The sequence below is a fragment of the Pinus tabuliformis genome, chromosome 1_2 (genome assembly GCF_031772625.1).
Source record: "Pinus tabuliformis cultivar Carrire ecotype Pingquan chromosome 1_2, CPIR1, whole genome shotgun sequence".
Classification (NCBI taxonomy): Eukaryota; Viridiplantae; Streptophyta; class Pinopsida; order Pinales; family Pinaceae; genus Pinus; species Pinus tabuliformis.
In genome coordinates this window covers 430,869,416-430,881,996 of record NC_142298.1, presented here as the reverse complement: position 1 = coordinate 430,881,996, position 12,581 = coordinate 430,869,416, and positions in this window count along the sequence as shown.

The window sequence follows — 12,581 nt, the reverse complement described above, 5'->3', positions numbered from 1 at the left end:
CATTAACTTTAAATAAACTCACTAGTCTATTGTAGATTTCCTTGGAGGTGTTCAGGTCAGAGATGTAGGCCACCAAGCGCTTATCGATAGAGTCCCGGATGATTTTCTTTGTTTTGACTTCACCAGTTTTCCATTTGTTCCTGGTAGCAGCGAGTGCATTTGATGGAGGCTCAACAATATTTCCTCTCACATGGTCCAACACTCCTTGATCTTCTAAGGTTAGATCGAGAGACATCTTCCATCTGTGATAGTCAGACTTCTCACGGAGCTTGTCTTCGGCAGGGAAGAGTGTTGAGGACCCCATAGTTCTTTTAGGATAGCCTTGCCAATCTTCTCTTCGGTGATTGCTCTTGCTCTTGCTCGGGCTTTGTCTTCACCTCAGCTCTGATACCATGTTAAATTATGGTATGTTCTATGCTTAAAGCAGTTTACTTCTTTTTCTTATTATTATCCACAGATTAGCAATCACATGTACATTAATTAAAGTGTAGATAGAACATTAAACGATTGAAAGAAAAACAATCCAAGACAAGAGACACAAGATGTGGCAGCTAGCCAGGGAGAAACCCCAATATGGGGAAACCATTTGATCTAATCTTCTTTTATCTTCAATAATTCAGCAGAGAGAAATAATACATAAATTTGATTTACATCAGCAGTGACAAACCCTAGATCAGCCCTCAACTAGGGCAGACAATATCTTGGAAACCGACCGTCGGATCTGCTTGATTCCTTCACCAAAAAATGCGGCCTTCTGAGGAGAGTCAGTTCCATCTACAATGTAGTTTTGAGAGAGAGAGAAAGTTGGTCAACGCTGGTCAAACTTTCGATCTGCAGTTGCAGCCCTAAATTCTGCGTCCATCCTTCCACACCTGTGAGAGAAGAGTCCCTTTCTGCGCAGTAGGATAAGAGCCTCTTTTCTGCGCAGGAGAGAGAGAGATGTGATGAGAGTGAGTGTCCAAATGAGGAAAAGACCTCCTGTATTTATATACAAATGTTGATGATGAATAGATGCATTTGTTGGGCTTCTGAGCCTACATGAGGCGCTAGTCGGCTTGATAATTATTCCATAATCAAAATAAATTCATATCTCCATAAATACTTATCAAAATCGGATGATCTTTAGATCAATCCTACACCTCTCGATGACAGGAATCTAATAAAAATATTATCAGCCATGAATAAGATGACCCACATGGAGTTTGGCCCTAGTTGCCAATTTTAACAACAGGGCATTGATCGTCATGCTCACAATACAGGATAATATTATTGAAATAGAAAGTTAGCTAAACTAAAACATAATATCTAATTATTATGCTCAACTCGTGAACACTTTCTCACCGTAGAGCACATCATCCAGGTGTTGAAAAGAGGAATGCATGAGAATCCCAACAATCCTTGGTGCTCGTAGACCTATTACTTGTGCACTCATAACAACTTGAGCAGGGCATTGATCGTCATGCTTACGATACAGGATAATATTATTAAAATAAAATGTTAGCTAAACTAAAACATAATATCTTATTATTATGCAAGTAAATCAATTTAAACAATATCAAAAGAAGGATGCACACACAAGACTACAAGACACACAATCCTATGCTAACTATCTACAAATGAACGCATTAGGTTCCCTTGAAGGCTATGAGGTGCTTGCCACCACTGGTGATGAAAATGGCTCCTGATCAAGGTTAGTTATGTAATAATAGTTAACCTATACCTTCTCATGGACCTAGTATTGATAAGGATCATCATCAACAAGAACTAGATCTTCAACTTGGAAATATTTTTCTTATCTCTTGACCCATTGTTTCTTTTAATTATTTTTATGTCTCTTCCTTTTGGCTTTGGAGGAAGGTAATTATATTTCCCCCCCACTTTCCTCAACCATCCTTGGTTTCCTGAGGATACTAGGCTCAAAGTGTTTCCATGCTATTTGCAGGTTCAAAGGCTTAAGGTCCTCCTCTATCTTGCCTTGCTTTTTATGGAAAATAGGGAAAGGGAGATGATCTTGTTTAACAATATCTTCAACATGCTTAGCCATATGTGGCTCTCTACACAAGATGAAAGGTTTCCATTAATTGTGGTTATGGTAGCATAGGATATTTTCATTTACAAATGCTCACTAATAGATGTTGACCACTTTCTTGATAAGAGCATACCCCAAGCATCAGGAACATCAGGAACATCAGGAACATCAATAATCACTATATCCATTAACATGGCTATATCTTTATTATAGCCAAATCAACTATGACATTTGTGATTAAACCATGCACATGAATGGACTTTGAGTCAACCACACACATTTCTCTAAGGTCTAGTAATTTGCAACTCTATTTGATTCATTGGAAAAGGCCCCGGAGTCAGACATAAAATTGTGCGATGCAAAGTCATAAATCACTAGAGACAACAAAAAAGGTGCATGCTCTCCATTTTTCCAATAATACATGTTCTATAACGTCATAGGAGGGTTCTCAAGATTTTCCTAATTTTACCTCTTAGAGGTTCGATACTTGCTAGCTCCAAGATATGGACAAGAACATTCACCTTAGTTAGGACACTTCCCAAATATTCATCTAACGATACCCCATTACCGACATTAGAATATGTAGTCTTGGGAATGCTTTTACTATAGGGAATAGGTGCCTTAGTCACCTTTCTATGGGGAGGAACATTCTTGCTTCAACGTTGACTCATAGTTCTTCCTAGTATAGTGCAATCGTTTGAACCTATCCATGGATTCAACAACATTATTATGCTCATCGCAGTTCCTTATGATGTTCTTAAGGTAGTACTTCATGTTGTTGTTATGGAAAGGGTGAATTACCATTAAGGAAAGTAGTGAAAGGGCCAAAAGCATTGACTGAGTTCAAATGGTTTAGGCCATCCTCCTCTTCTACTTGATTATATGGCACTATTCTTCACTATGGAATTCATTACACACACCAAGGAAAATATTCTTGATTAATCATGTTAGTAAGGGCAAGGGTGTTAGGCACATCTTGTTGAGAAGTATCATTATTGAATTGAGACTTTAGAGGATAATTCTGACAAGAACCTCTCTCTCTATCTAAGATTGTCAATTTGTTCATCATAGCCATTTGCCCATGCATCATTTCATTAGTAATCTTTTCAAACTTTTGGGCAAAGGCTTGCTAGGTGGGGTCAACTTGGGTTGATGGTTTAGATTTGATCTCGACTTTGGCTTGGAGATATGAGAGTAGGTCAATTTTAGATGTAGTCAAATTGTATTCAATGGTTATGGCAAATTCTTTGGCTTGGTCAAGGGTTTGAGGATCCTTGTACTTCAGGCATAAGATATGTGTCTAGGGAATACATTAATGTATAATGCAAGGATGGTCTTGTTAGTAGATCTATACAACAATGGTACTTTTTTTGAATAACTTTTCAAACTTCCAAGTGAAGTCCTTAACATTATCATTGTTAGTCTTCTTAATGTCCTAGAACTTGGCTAGAAGTTGCATGTCTTCCTTGATGGTGGCCCATCTTTTATTAAATGCTTCATGAAATTGTTCCCGATCTTTAACTCCCTCCATGGGGAAAGTCTAGATACGAATGCTTGGCATTTCCTTTCAAGGAGAGGTGAACAACGTCATAACCACATCTTCCTCCAAAGTCATTCTTCCACCAACACACCAGTAAAACTCATCCATATGCTTCTTGGTCGTGCCTGCATACAATTCCATTGAAATTGGGAAACAATTCTTTATACTTCTCAAGAAGTTTGTGAGGGAACTTTGAAATGGCACTCGTATTAAACATATAAATAAATCAAATTTGTAACTGCTAATGAAAGCACACTGAAATCAGGGGCACCAGGAACGTAGGGAGTGGAACAACGAAGGCGAACATCAAGGGTTTCAACGAGTTGCAGATAGTGTTCCTCATGGAAGGTTGCAGAGGAGGGAGTGCCACTCCCTCCTACAAGGAGGCCGTTGCTAGTAGAGGTAAGAAACCTATAGAAAATGCTAGAGGTACTTCGGAGGAAGGGAAAAGAAATATGGAAGAGGAGACAACAGGAGTCAATACTAAGGAAAACAATGGCACAAAGGACAAGGAGGTAGAAGACAAAAAACAAGGAACTAAAGACAAGAAACAAAAGGGACCCTGCAAACCCAAAGCTGAGATCACACCCAGAGTTATTTTAAACGACCCTGCTCTACAGGCGCACAGGGATCACATGCAGACATATGCTATTATCTGTAAGTTCATGGGACTATGGCCCACAGAAAAAACATTACAGACATGGATCAAATATCACTGGAAACCTAAAGGGAGCATTGACCTTCATCTTGGGTCAAAGGGATTCTTCATTGTGGTGTTCACAAACATTGAGGACAAGGATACAATATTCGAAGGAGGACCCTACTTCTATGCAACAACTAGACTCTACATGAGGCCATGGATGATGAATTTTGTACCGGAACTTGAGACTTTTACTTCGGTACTAGTCTGAGTAAGGCTCTATTCTTTACCTCTTGATTATTGGCAAAATGAATCGTTAACAGCCATAGGCAATAAATTAGGTCATTTTGTCAAAGCTTCTGAAGCCACAAGAAGATGGAAATACACTTCCTTTGCTAAGATATGTGTGGAAATGGATTTATCAGGAGCTCTACCAGATGAAGTAATCTTGGAAGTTTTTTATGAAGAATGGGTGCAAACAGTAGACTATGAGCATATTCCATTCAGATGTCGTAGATGTCATGAACATGGGCATCTATTTAGAGACTGTCCACTTGGTAAAGTGGTAAATAACAACAAGGCTAACACAGCGAAGGAAACAGATAGCTTCCAGAAAGTGGTGAATCGAGGAAAAGGCAACAAAAGAGGACCAAAGAAACATCAAGATGAAGGGCTAAAGGTCAGTCAAAATAAGTTCCAAGTTCTTGAGGAAGATGAAGAGATCACAAAGGAAGATCAAGCAATGGAAGAAAATCCTGGGGAAAAGAAGAAAGAAGAAGAATGGGAACAAACTCAGGAAACTGATTATCAGAAAGAAACCATGATAAGTGAAACAGAACTTGATATGGATCAAGAAATGACCTAGAGTGAAATGGACCTAGAGGACCATGAGCTACAGGAGATTCTGGATAAAGAAAACCTAGATCTGCAAGGGTTCTTGCTTCAGGGAACTACGGGAGGAGTGGATTCGGTACCTCAAGAAGAGCTCAATAGAATACAACAACTGTTTTTATGGAAAACGCAGGCTAATGCATTGGAGAAAGGAAAAAATATAGATAAGCAGGATAATAGAGGGGTAAAAATGATGAAAACAACTCCGGGACTAGCAACAAGAAACCCATGTAAGAAAAGAGGCAGGAAAAGGCAGAATGAACTCTTGATGGAGTGTGGCAAGCTAATGATAGATTGAGGCAAGATGAAAGATCTAGCCAGCTACTTCTTTACAAATATTTAATTATGAAGTTTACATCTTGGAATATCAGAGGTCTAGGGAGTAAGAGAAAGCAGAGATTGCTTAGCAATAGGATGAAACAAGAAATGCCAGACATAATCTTTATCCAAGAAACGAAATGTTCCATTCAAAAATTAAGACAAATCCATAGCAAATGGCTCAGTAGATTTGAGTTTCTAGAAGTTAAAGCAGAGGATACAGCGGGGGGAATTCTCACCCTTTGGAACCCTCAAAAAATTTGCATAATAGATGCTGAGGCAACCAGGAACTATCTTTCAGTCGTTATTCAACCTGTAGGAGACAGGTACACCTATCTGGTCACAAATGTATATGGCCCTCAAAGAATAGACGACAAACTCAGGTTTCTAGACTCACTGGTGGATCTCAGGGACAGACATGCAGGAACACCTTGGATCATGGGAGGGGATTTCAACATGATCAAATCTCTTTCAGAGAAAAAAGGAGGAATCAGAACTCTAAGTAGAGACTCTTTAGAGTTTCAAACCTTTATAGACAATATGAACCTTGTTGATACTGAAACAAATACTGGCCTCTTCACTTGGAACAATAAAAGAGGAGGAGAGTCCCAGGTAGCCTCAAAGTTAGATAGATTCATTATCTCAGAGGATCTGATGCTAACAAATAAGGAAGTAATAGCGGAAGTGCTCCCCTTTGGAGGCTCAGATCATTGGCCGATTCAACTGGAGATAAAAGGTATGGGTACTCTCAGAAACAGACCTTTCAGATTTGAAAATATCTGGCTCTCCCACCCAAATTTATTCAACAATATAAAAAATGGTGGTCAGAAGATTTACAGATTCAGGGAACAAGAATGTTTCTCCTTCATAAAATATTAAAGCATATCAAACTCAGACTAAAGGACTGGAACAAAAATGATTTTGGCAATATTTTTGTGGAAAAAAAAGCTGTTGAAAACAAAATGAAGATTCTCAACCAAGCTCTGATCAAGGATGGATTTGATAGAGTCAAGAGTAACCAAGTGGACAAATATCACCAAGAATGGGATAATCTGTGTAAACAAGAGGAAATTTTTTGGAGACAAAAGTCTAAGGTGCAATGGCTAAAAGAAGGGTAGTACAACACAATTTTTTTTCACAGGTTCACCATGGCAAATAGAACGCACAACAGAATATCTTCAATTAAGAATGAAGATGGGAATCTTCTCACCTCCCATGAGAATATTGAAGCTGTGTTAGTTCAGCACTTCCGAAGAATTACTCAGGAAAATAATTCAGATAGAGAACAATCCATCAGTGATGTTACCAGAAACATACCAAAGCTGGTATCCAGAGAGGACAACTTCAATCTAAATAGGCCAGTTTCTGAAAAGGAGGTAGATGATGTCCTCAAAGAAATGCAGAATGGAAAAGCACCAGGCCCGGATGGTTTTAATGTGGATTTTTTTAAAGCATGCTGGAATATTGTTAAACATGATATTTTGAATGTAGTGGAGGATTCCAGGTTGAACAGAACCATTTTGAAAGTGCTCAATACCTCCTTTATCTCCCTTATCCCTAAGCAGGACATTGCTCAAACACCGGATAAGTTTAGACCCATAGCTCTATGCAATGTGGTTTACAAGATAATATCCAAAGTAGTGGCTAATAGACTTAAACCTCTGCTTCCTACCCTAGTTTCAAGGGAACAATCTGGTTATGTGGAAGGTAGACAAATTTTAGACAACATCATTCAAGCCCAAGAGGTGGTTCACTCGTTAAGTAGCAAAAGGCAGGCTGGAATGATCATGCAATTAGATATAGCCAAAGCTTATGATAAGGTAAACTGGACCTATATGAAGAGGGTACTTATTGCTTTTGGTTTTGATCATAATTGGGTCAGGTGGGTGATGGCCTTAGTTACTTCCTCCAGCTTCTCTATTTTGGTGAATGGCTCTCCCTCTAAGATTTTTAGTCCTTCCAAAGGCCTCAGACAGGGAGACCCACTCTCTCCATTTCTTTTCATTCTCATGATGGAAGGACTTGGTAGGTCCATCAAGCATGCTAAAGTCACAGGTAAGATTAATGGACTTCAACTAACTGAGAATGGTCAGGCTCTAACACATCAACAATTTGTAGATGACACAATGCTACAGGGAGTCCCCACAGTCAAAGAAGCTACAACATATAAACAAATCCTGAATGTCTTTGCCATGGCCACAGGTATGGAAGTTAATCTCTCCAAATCAAAAATCTTTTTCTTCAATACCAATATTGCGATTCAAAGAAATATTTCCAGAATTCTTGGCTTTCAAAGGGATTCCCTACCCTCAAAATATTTGGGAGTTCCTCTAACTGCTAAACCAATGCTCAAAAGCATTTGGGAACCCTTGATCAATAAGTTGCAGGATAAAGTCAGTAAATGGACCTTCAGATCTTTAAATCTTGCAAGCAGGTTGGTTCTTACAAAAGCTGTTTTGCAAGCCATCCCTATTTTTATGTTATCTACCCTCCCAGCTCCAAAAGGAGTCCTTCAGCAATTCATAAATATACAAAGAAACTTCCTTTGGGGTAAGGAGGAGATGAGGAAGAAATGGGCCTTAGTGTCTTGGGAAAAAATTTGCAGACCCAAAAACCATGGAGGGCTTGGCTTGGACGATCAGGAAATACTCAACAAGGTTTTAGGGGCCAAACTATGGTGGCGCTGGGTTCAGAATCCAGAGACTCAATGGGCAAATATCTGGAAAGAAAAATATGCAAGATCCTGGCAAACTAGTGATCTCATAAGAATGTCAGGTAATATTAAGGGCTCATACATCTGGAACAAAGCCTGGGAAAACAAAAGATTAGTTCAAGAAAATAGTTTTTGGGAAATCAGAGAAGGGGATCTTGCTCTTTTTTGGGAAGATAAGTGGCAACAAGAACCAATACTGTTAAAAGAAGACTTCCTCGACCTTAAACATGAGACAGATTCCCAAGGATTAATTAAAGTAAAGGACTTCTGGGATAACACTCAGCAGATGGAGAAATGGAGAATCTGGAGAAACATTGATTGCAGAAATAACAACCCCTTGAAAACAAAAGCAGAGGAGCTAATGAAAATGGTGGAACAAAGGATGATCTTAGTTTCAGGGGGGCAAGACCAACTAAGATGGGGCAATAATAAAGAGGGCACCTTTAATCTTAAAGAAGCAAAAGGCATTCTCCTTGAGTTGATTGCAGAAATAATAACCCCTTGAAAACAAAAGCAGAGGAGCTAATGAAAATGGTGGAACAAAGGATTATCTTAGTTTCAGGGGGGCAAGACCAACTAAGATGGGGCAATAATAAAGCGGGTACCTTTAATCTTAAAGAAGCAAAAGGCATTCTCCTTGAGCTAGATCCCCAGGTTCTGGACAAAATCTGGTAGAAACTTTGGAGGCACCAAGGGTGGATGAAAATCAAACTCTTCATGTGGTTGGTTTACCACAGGAAAATCTTGACTTGGGACAACATCAGGAAGAGGGGTGTTCTGGGGCCTTCAAGATGCCTACTCTGTGGGGATCAAGAAGAAACAATGGAGCATCTACTCAACAGCTGCATTTTCACCTCCTGGATATGGGACATATTTGCCAAAATCTTTCGGCAATTTGATAGGGACAGAGGGAGCATCATTAGCACTCTCAATAGGTGGAGAGGAAATTTTTTAGACTATGAAATTCTCAACTCAGCTTGGGCCCTTACCCCAAGCTTCATCATATGGAATGTTTGGAAGGAGACGAACAAAAGAATATTCAAGGAGGAAAAAAATCCCCCCATATTGCCTATTTGAGACAATCTTGAAACAACTTAAGGAGACAGTGGGTACCACTGTTCGCAACCACCCAAAAAATCCTCCCTCAGTTATGGATGGGAAAATTCTCAGGCAGCTGGGGCTGTAGGGACTCACTCCTCAAGGTCTTATTAGGAAGGTTACAGCAAGGGACACGGAGAAGGATTTCTAGCATCGTCCCCTAGAAGGATATCTGAAATACAACATTGATGGAGCGTCAAAAGGAAACCCGGGATCTGGGGGTGTTTTGGGGCCTTCAAGATGCCTACTCTGTGGGGATCAAGAAGAAACAATGGAGCATCTACTCAACAGCTGCATTTTCACCTCCTGGATATGGGACATATTTGCCAAAATCTTTCAGCAATTTGACAGGGACAGAGGGAGCATCATTAACACTCTCAATAGGTGGAGAGGAAATTTTTCAGACTATGAAATTCTCAACTCAGCCTGGGCCCTTACCCCAAGCTTCATCATATGGAATGTTTGGAAGGAGAGGAACAAAAGAATATTCAAGGAGGAAAAAAATCCCCCCATATCGCCTATTTGAGACAATCCTGAAACAACTTAAGGAGACAATGGGTACCACTGTTCGCAACCACCCAAAAAATCCTCCCTCAGTTATGGATGGGAAAATTCTCAGGCAGCTGGGGCTGTAGGGACTCACTCCTCAAGGTCTTATTAGGAAGGTTACAGCAAGGGACACGGAGAAGGATTTCTGGCATCCTCCCCCAGAAGGATATCTGAAATACAACATTGATGGAGCGTCAAAAGGAAACCTGGGAACTGCTGGGTATGGAGGAGTCCTTAGGGATGCCAAGGGAAGTATTATCTTCATCTTTCATTGTCACCTAGGAACAACTACCAATAACATGGCTGAACTAATGGCTTTGGAGCAATGCCTGGATTTTCTAAGTCAGGATAATTGCTGCAATGTGATAGTAGAAGCGGATTCTGAACTAATAATTAACTCAGTGAAAAGAATAAATAGTGGAACAGCGTCGGAGAAAGTCTCCAAACACTAGAAATTAATCAGGGTTTTCCAGAGAATTCAGGAACACCTACAAAACCTTTGCACTGTTAGTTTCCATCATGTTCAAAGAAAGGCCAACAAGCTGGCAGATCTTCTTGCCAATTAGGGGGTCAGCAGCACAGAGGTCAAGGTTTCGATGGAGTGGCAGGAGTTGTGACAAAGTAGACTGAGAACTCTTTGCTGTGAGCAAGAGGAAGAGGATAGGAGAGTGTTCAGACACAAAGCCATGGAGGCAAGATCCTAACCTTTTGGCCTTCGTATGTGTCATCAGTTTCTAGCTAACTGGTCTTTGGTGGGGGGACGATCACGGATGGTCGCTAATTTCCCTGGAGTCAGCGAGATGGTCATCACTGTTCATCGGGGGGAGCGCAGTGGATACCATAGTTCCTTAATTAATGGAGAGCCTCTCTTCTTTTCTGGGATCCAGGTTCAGGCAAGAAAGTCGAGCAGGCGTGGAAGGAATCCTTGTTTTACCGGCAACTGGAATCTTCGCATTTTTGGGCCTCAGAGAGGAAAACTGCTTCCTTGGCGGTATTTAGATGATCACACTGCTCTGAAGTGGGAAACGGTTTTAGTGATTTTGCAGCGATCCCATCCATCATCCTACACGTGGCAGAGTGAGGGTTTGGAAAACTGCCCTCCATCGCACACTAACGTCTGGTTAACTTGTTCGGTGCGATATGATTCTCTACCGTTGGATCTCTCTGTGTGGAACAACGGTCACGATTGTTCGTGCAACTTGGAGGGGCGGCCCGTTAAACTTCGGTCGTCTTTGCTATGCGATATCATCCTTGGCCATTGGTTTAGGAGCCGAATTGGACGACTCAGATCAAAAGGACTCTTTCGGAGTTTGATTGGTGGAAGCTCTCGCGGGCTTCTGGGGGTGGTTTGGAATTTTGGGTTTTCTGGATTTCGGGTTAGAATCCACTGTTATCTTCAGTGCATGTTGAGCCTTGAGGCCGGAATCGGTGGATATCGGGTGAATCACATGCGCGATGTTTATTCCACCATTCAGACTTGAAATCTGTTTAGGATGGTTTCTATATTTTCATCGGCTCCATTTTTGGAATCAAAGAATATTCCTTTTTTGGTTCCGATATGCGGCCCTTTTGACAGCTCTCTTCAAACAATTGGGCGGTTTAGAATTGGTATGTTTAGTGATGGTCTCGCAGGCAAGTTTGTGGGCCCTTGGTCTGATTGTAAAGCTTTTGGCTTGGTACCCAAGCCCTGAGTGGATAGGGGATTCTTTGTCCCTCAGGTCTCTGTGGGTAGTTGTATTATATGTAATTTGTTTCTTTGTTTATAATGAATAGAAGGTACGACTCTTGCTTTAGCAAAAAAAAAGAAAGCACACTGAAATCAATAGACACAAATTTCTTCTACTAAATTCTGCGGAAGGAAACATACAATAGAAACACATGCAATCATTCAATCATAATGAACTCAATTTTTACTAGGGAACCCAACTGAGAAAAACCCCTCCTCTGTTTGTATTATATCAGATGAGAACAATGATCTATTACAATGATTGATGGTAATTCGAATTATATAGCCTAGAAGGATCGCATGGAGGCAATATTAGAAGATAACGGTCTAAAGGACTTAATTGATCAAAAAGTCCAGAAGCCGACTGATGCTACTCAACTGGCAGAATGGAAAAAGTGTGTGGCTAGAGCAAGGAGAATCCTCCTGGAGGGAGTTCGAGATCACATTGTCTTGAGCCTCCATGGGAAGGAGACTCCGTTTTCAATGTGGAAAACATTGAAAGATCTTTATCATAATAGCAGTGATCAGAGGAAACTAGCATTGAAGGAAAAACTTTGAAAGATCAAGTGTGAAAAGGGTGACACGATCTCTATGTATCTGAACAAGCTCACCTCATGCAAGGATGAGCTTGGAAGTGTAGGGATCGTGACAACTGATGATGACATGGTGAGTCTTGCACTCCTCGGTCTTCCTAAGAGCTGGCATAGCTACCAGGACTCGGTTAATGGAAGAGAGAAACTGCCAGATTGGGAACGACTTTGGTCAGATTTGATGCAGGAGGAGATAAGAAGAAGCACCAGAGATGGTTCTTCATCCATGGAGGATGAAGAAAACTGTGCCTTAGCAAGTAAGGCAAATAAGGGGAAGGAGAAGGTTTCTCTTTATGAATCCAGTTCTTCCCATGGTGGGAAGAAATTTGATAAATCGAAAGTGCGATGCTTTCGTTGTCATGAGGTGGGCCATTTTGCTACAAATTGTCCACAGAGGAAATCCAAGAAGGGATCCGGGGAAGGATCTGAAGGTGAGGCACTTGCTTCACTGTTAGAGTTGGATTTCACACTCTTCACATGCATGGTT